This window comes from Sapajus apella, unplaced genomic scaffold (genome assembly GCF_009761245.1).
Source record: "Sapajus apella isolate SASKATOON/1434 unplaced genomic scaffold, GSC_monkey_1.0 scaffold3, whole genome shotgun sequence".
NCBI classification, from domain to species: Eukaryota; Metazoa; Chordata; class Mammalia; order Primates; family Cebidae; genus Sapajus; species Sapajus apella.
This window is the reverse complement of record NW_022436943.1, coordinates 32,922,718-32,929,134: the sequence shown is the minus strand read 5'-3', so window position 1 is coordinate 32,929,134 and position 6,417 is coordinate 32,922,718.

Sequence of the window (6,417 nt, the reverse complement as noted above, 5' to 3'; positions counted from 1 at the left end):
TTATACATTTCTTGGACATTTGGTACTTCCTGTTTTGTGAACTGGCTTTACACATATCTGTCCTTCACCCCACTGAGGTCAAGAGAGTTAAGCCCCCTAGTCGTCTCTGTACTGGGTGGGTTTTTTCTAATGCATTCCGTCACAGAGGATATAAACCTTAGGGATCCTTGGCATATGCAGGAGTTTCAGTTCATATGCTTACTAGTTTTCAGCATTCCCTTTGTTTCTGCTTTGTATCTTAAAATATATTTGTTCTGTTTTGTTTTATTTTGTGGTTTTATTTACTTATTTATTTATTTTTGTAAAGGGATTTTTTAGGGTAATTTATCCAAGCTATTTCTGGAACTGGAAGTCTGTTAAATATAGTGGTAGGTTATTATAAAATTCTTATAGAATTCATTAAATGATAGAGCCTAGTTACTGATATCTCTAAGAAAGCAGCTGCACAACTGTATGAAAGGTATTCTGCTTTTAAAAATTCCATTTTTAAATTCTGAGAGAGACAAAAGAAGAATTTCACTCTTCTCTTGATAGCACAGGAGAAAAAGCACACAATCCAACTGAAAAGTGAAAGATGCAGACTTCAGTATACCAATGCTTCAGTGATAAACATAGTGGTATAGATTTGAGAGTAAGCTACAACATGTTTGCTAAAGGGAAATTTCTCCTAATTTGATTTGAGATGGCAAGTGGGGAGGCAAAGAAGACTTGACCAAGGAAGTCATAGGGAAATTTAGCACCTAAATGCATTATTAATTATGGTGTCATTAAGCTCATTTTCTTTAAAGCAACTATATAAATTTTAAAAGTACATATGTGGTACTTCTTGGAGGCATTAAAAGCAATGTTTTGGTTTTATAGAAAACACAGAAGAGAGGCAATTTATATCAGCAAGCATGTAAACTGACTTTGATAAGGTCCTTTTTAAGATAAAGTGACTAACTTACTCCATATGTGAGCATGTGAATATCTCTAAAAGACAGCAAATAATAAATATTCACAATAGTATAATATTTAAAAATCAAGCATTATTTACTTTCTTATTAATAACAGTCCATGTGGAGATAAATATTGATTTATACAATCTGATGGAATATAAGAATACAAAGAGAGTGTTACTTCTTTTAAGAAGATTTTACTAAACTAGGGTTTCATATGTGTTGTCATTAAATTATCCACATTGAAGATGATCCTAATCATTTAGCCTGCATCTACTATCTACTAGATAAGATAGTCCTAATCCAGCATTACTGTTCTTAATGCAAACAGTAAGAAAGACCTGGATGAGGTGTTTTAGACCCCAAATTGGGGCTTAAAGTCTTAGCTTGTAGACCTCAAATTAGGAACTGTAAGAACAGGATATATTCTAATCCTTTTCTATTAATAGTATCGTATTGCTCCTTTGGGTATTGTCCCCTAGCTCCTGAGGAAACAAAAATGATTAATGGAATTACTGAGGTCTGTGGTCAGAGCTGATGTCTGTTGGGAATAATAATCAGAGTTGGCACCACAACATCAGAATTTATGCTATTACCAGGTGAGTAAACCCTTTCCCTGGTTCAACTTCATTCTCGCAGTTCCTGCAACGTGTATGGACTCAGTCATTGTGAATACACCAAGAAAATGGCAGATCTGCCCTCATGACAATAAATTTTCTATTTCTTTCTTTCCTTCTTTCTTTCTTTCCTTCTTTCTTTCCTTCTTTCTTTCTTTCTTTCTTTCTTTCTTTCTTTCTTTCTTTCTTTCTTTCTTTCTTTCTTTCTTTCAACAGTGCTTCACTCTGTTCCTCTAAATTTGCAGATATGTAACTTAGGTTATAAAGGAATGAACAGGCTGATTTGACCTAAGATGAGCTAAAATTCAGGAGCATAACAGACAGGGGTATTAACTATATCAAGAATATACTTACTGGACAAGATTCAGAATATTAGTACCTTCCATCTATTTTTAAGTTAGAAAGGGAAACATAATTTCCCATGTGCTGTTTACTGAAGCAGACATGTTGGTGTCCAAAAATTCTGTAGAATCAAATACTTTGTACCACATATTAAAAGAGTTCTCTACTTTATACACATAGTAAATCATAATTTCTGTTTCATCAAATGGATTTGTACTATTTCTGGCATGCTGCCTTCCATTTACTTGGAGGTGAATAAAATCTAATAGTTTGAAGATTTAATAATAGAATTAATCAACTATGAAAGTTCAGAAACAAATTCGTTCCAAATAAACTCTCTCATTTTCAATTGTACTTTGTTTTCTTATTACCCAGTATTTTGTTGTTGATGTTTATATGTGATTAAAATATAATTCATTGACTCCGGGAATGGCAAACATAAAATAAGAAAAGTACTCCTCGGCCGGGCGCGGTGGCTCAAGCCTGTAATCCCAGCACTTTGGGAGGCCGAGGCGGGTGGATCACGAGGTCAAGAGATCGAGACCATCCTGGTCAACATGGTGAAACCCCGTCTCTACTAAAAATACAAAAAATTAGCTGGGCATGGTGGTGCGTGCCCGTAATCCCAGCTACTCAGGAGGCTGAGGCAGGAGAATTGCCTGAACCCAGGAGGCGGAGGTTGCGGTGAGCCGAGATGGCGCCATTGCACTCCAGCCCGGGTAACAAGAGGGAAACTCTGTCTCAAAAAAAAAAAAAAAAAAGAAAGAAAAGTACTCCTCATTCCCTGTATTTCTTAATTTCCGGTAACATACTTTTTCTTTCCTATTTTCTCTTTTTATTTGCCTATACTGTCTTATTTAAACCTTAAGTTAACTTTAATTTGGCAATAAATTTACATTGTTATTAACATGCAATGTTTACTCTCAACTTTGTTCTGCTCTGACTTTTAACACAGTACTTTTTTGCATGAATCTCCTATTTTAAAGAGATGTATTTGACATTTAGTTGCTAATTAAGCCAGTCATTATCAGAATTCACAATCATTTCTTAAACTTCTATAAAAAAGTAATTTGTGAGGTATAAAATGTAAAGGTGAGATTAATTTGGATTAGTTATTTTAATACAAAAATCTTAGTTAAACTTAGGTCCTTGAGAAATATAAATCAATGACGCCAAATAAACATTTTTTTACAGTGTAAAATGTCCTCCTTAAGCTTAAATTTTGAAAGTCATTACATAGTTTTAAGTGGGACTTCTAGACCTATTTTCACATGCATGTGTCTAGTTATATTAGTTTTCTATGCTGTATGAAAAATTATCACAAACTTGGAAGCTGGAAGCAATATACATTGATTATCTCAGTTTCTGTGGGCCAGGCATCCAGGCATAGTTTAACTGTGTCCTCAAATCAAGGTCTGGCAGGTTGCAATCAAGAGGTATCAGCCAGGCTGCTTTCTCATTTGGATTATTGACCGGAGGAATCTGCTTCAAGCCTCACTCAGGTAGTTAGAATTCATTTCCTTGGGATTTTAGGACTGAAGGCGGGCCCATGACTATAGTCGTCCTGCAGACAGCCTGCAATTTCTTGCTATGTAATCATCACTGTGATGACAAATTTTATGTGTCAACTTGACTGGATCACAGGGTGCCCAGATATTTGGCTAAACATTATTTTTGGGTGTGTCCATGAGGTTATTTCTGTATGAGATTAGCATTTGAGTCAATGGACTGAGAAGGCAGATGGCCCTCCCAAATAGGAGTGGGCATCATCCAATCCATTGCTGGCCTGAATAGAACAAAAAGCAGAGGAAAGAAGAGACTGTCCCCTCTGCCTGACTCCAAAGCTGGGACATCCATCTTTTTCTGCCCTCAGACTGAGACTTACACTGTCAGCTCCCTGGTTTCGGCCCTCAGACTTGGACTGAACTGTATCATGCACTTTCCTGGGTGTTCAGTTTGCAGATGGTGGATTGTGCATCTTAGCCTCCATAACACATGACCCAATTTCTCAGCAAACTGACAGAAGAGCAGAAGATCAAACACCGCATGTTCTCACTCATAGGCGGGTGTTGAACAATGAGAACACATGGACACAGGGAGAGGAGCACTACACACTGGGGTCAGTTGGGGGGAAATAGGGGAGGGACGGTGGGGGGTGGGAAGCTGGGGAGAGATAGCAAGGGGAGAAATGCCAGATGTAGGTGATGGGGAGGAAGACACCGAATCACACTGCCACGTGTGTTCCTATGCAACAATTTTGCATGTTCTTCACATGTACCCCAAAACCTAAAATGCAATAAAATAAATAAATGGGAAAAAAAAAAAATTACGCCCACCTGAAACCTCTGCCTGCCTGCCTATCACCCCAATCCCCCTCGCCTGCTGAGTTTGTCTGACTAGTTACTATGTTAACGTACTATCCATTTATTAAGCTTATTGCTTACTGTTTGTTACTTATCACTAGAATATAAGCATCATATGTGCAGGTAAAAAAAAAAAAAATTTCTCATAATAAAACTCTGCCTACCTCTCTACCTACCTACCTACCTACCTATCCATCCTATTGACACTGTTTCTCTGGAGAACCCTGAATAACTCTGAAGTTAGAGCCACTAACTTCATAAAGTTGGCAAGAAGAGTCTCTAGAATAGTCTGCTAGCAAGGCAGAATCTTACACAATGTAACATAATCACCACGGTGACATCCTATTGTGTTTGCCATATTCTGCTAGCTAGAAGTAAGTCATAGCTTCTTCCCACTCTCAAGTGAAAGGGATCACACAAGAACATGAAGACCAGGAGTCAGGATCATGGTAAGGAGCACCCTAGGGTCTGTCTACCATATAGGTAAATATAAAATATGTGTTTATTATTTTTATCTTGAATATATTTTATTTAAAAATCGATCAACATTTTAAAATGAAAATAATAACTACATATGAAATTTTAGCATTTGTTGAAATAAAATACATATCAATGAAAACACTAAGTAGAGTAGAAGATAAAATTAATTTTGTCTTTGGTTTCTTTACATTGTTTACATGGTAGAATAAGACTACCTGATAGTAGACTGTAATAATTTTAAGATGCATATCATATTCTATAGAGAAGCGGTTCTCAATGTATGAGCTTCGGAACATGTTAGATAAACAAATTCTCAGTTCCTACCTCCTGCTTTTGGAATCAGAAACTCTAAGGTTGGGCCTAGCAATATGTGGTTTAACAAACACTCCAGATAATTTTTATGCATTCTGAATAAATCCACTATAAAGTAATATAGTGAGGTACTGCTAAAAACATCAGTAGAAGAGGTAAAGTAGATACAAAATACACTGGATTCATACAAATAAGTGCAATAAAAGAGGAGTAGAGGAACAAAGGGCAGATGAAACACATAAAAAATTTCAAGATGATAAACTCACACATCAATTTAAAGCAGTACAAAACAGAATAGACATGTCTGAATACTGAAGTGCTGTTATAGATAAAAACTTGGAATCAACTCATAAATGGAGATGAAAAGGACAAACAATGAAATACCTGGAGTAAATCTGATAGCTGGAAGAGGCAAACTGGAGCTTCCGTAAGTATAATTGGTGTCCCTGAAGTATGAAACTCAACAAATGAAACAGAAAATATTGAAAGATAAAATAAGCAAATTATTTCAAATAAAAAAAAAACACCTAAAGTTGCCATCCAAAGGGCACATAGGTTCTTTTTCTTGTTTTTAAGGAAAAGTTTATTCCAAACATTCAACACAGCATAGCAGGATATTTTGATGGCAAATGCTCAACACCAAGGCATATCATAAGGCTATTTATTTTTAGACATCCAGGTATAATAAGAAAAATACCTACTAGGGGAGATAATAGTCTGGCATCATATTTCAGTATACAAACATTCAATGCCAAAAGATAATGAATCTATGTTCACTAAATTCTGAATGTGAGAACTCATAATCTAAGAAAATTATATCTAGCCAAGATATTCTTCCCATGGCATTTTTAAACCTTAAAGAATTCAAGAAATAAAATGCCTATAAGTCATTCTTGAAAGACTATTTGATCAAAAACTCCAGAAGATTAAGAGATGAATCAAATGTTCAAAAGATTGTCTCAGAAGCGAAGCTTAGAAAAATGAACACAAACTGAAATATATGAGGAATTGAAGAGAGAAGGATGTGGCAAAAGTACAGCTATGTGTTACCAAAAGACAAATTGTTAGTGACACTAATATCTCCTCCTTTTAGCTGCTCACTTATAAGATTTTCATTATAAATATGAGAGAAATAAAGGCATTGTTTCTAAGACAGATAAGGAATGAAGCAAATTTCTAAGGAAGAGATGTATTTGGAGAAAGGAAGAGATGTGGATAGTTAGAAAAGTATAAACAATTCAAGTGGGAATAAAGAGTAATCAAGGTGAAGAATATAAGGTTTTTGGCAGTGACTCATGTATTTGAAATGACAGAAATTGTTATATAAGATTTTGGAGAAAAATCAGTTTGAAGTTACAATAAAGG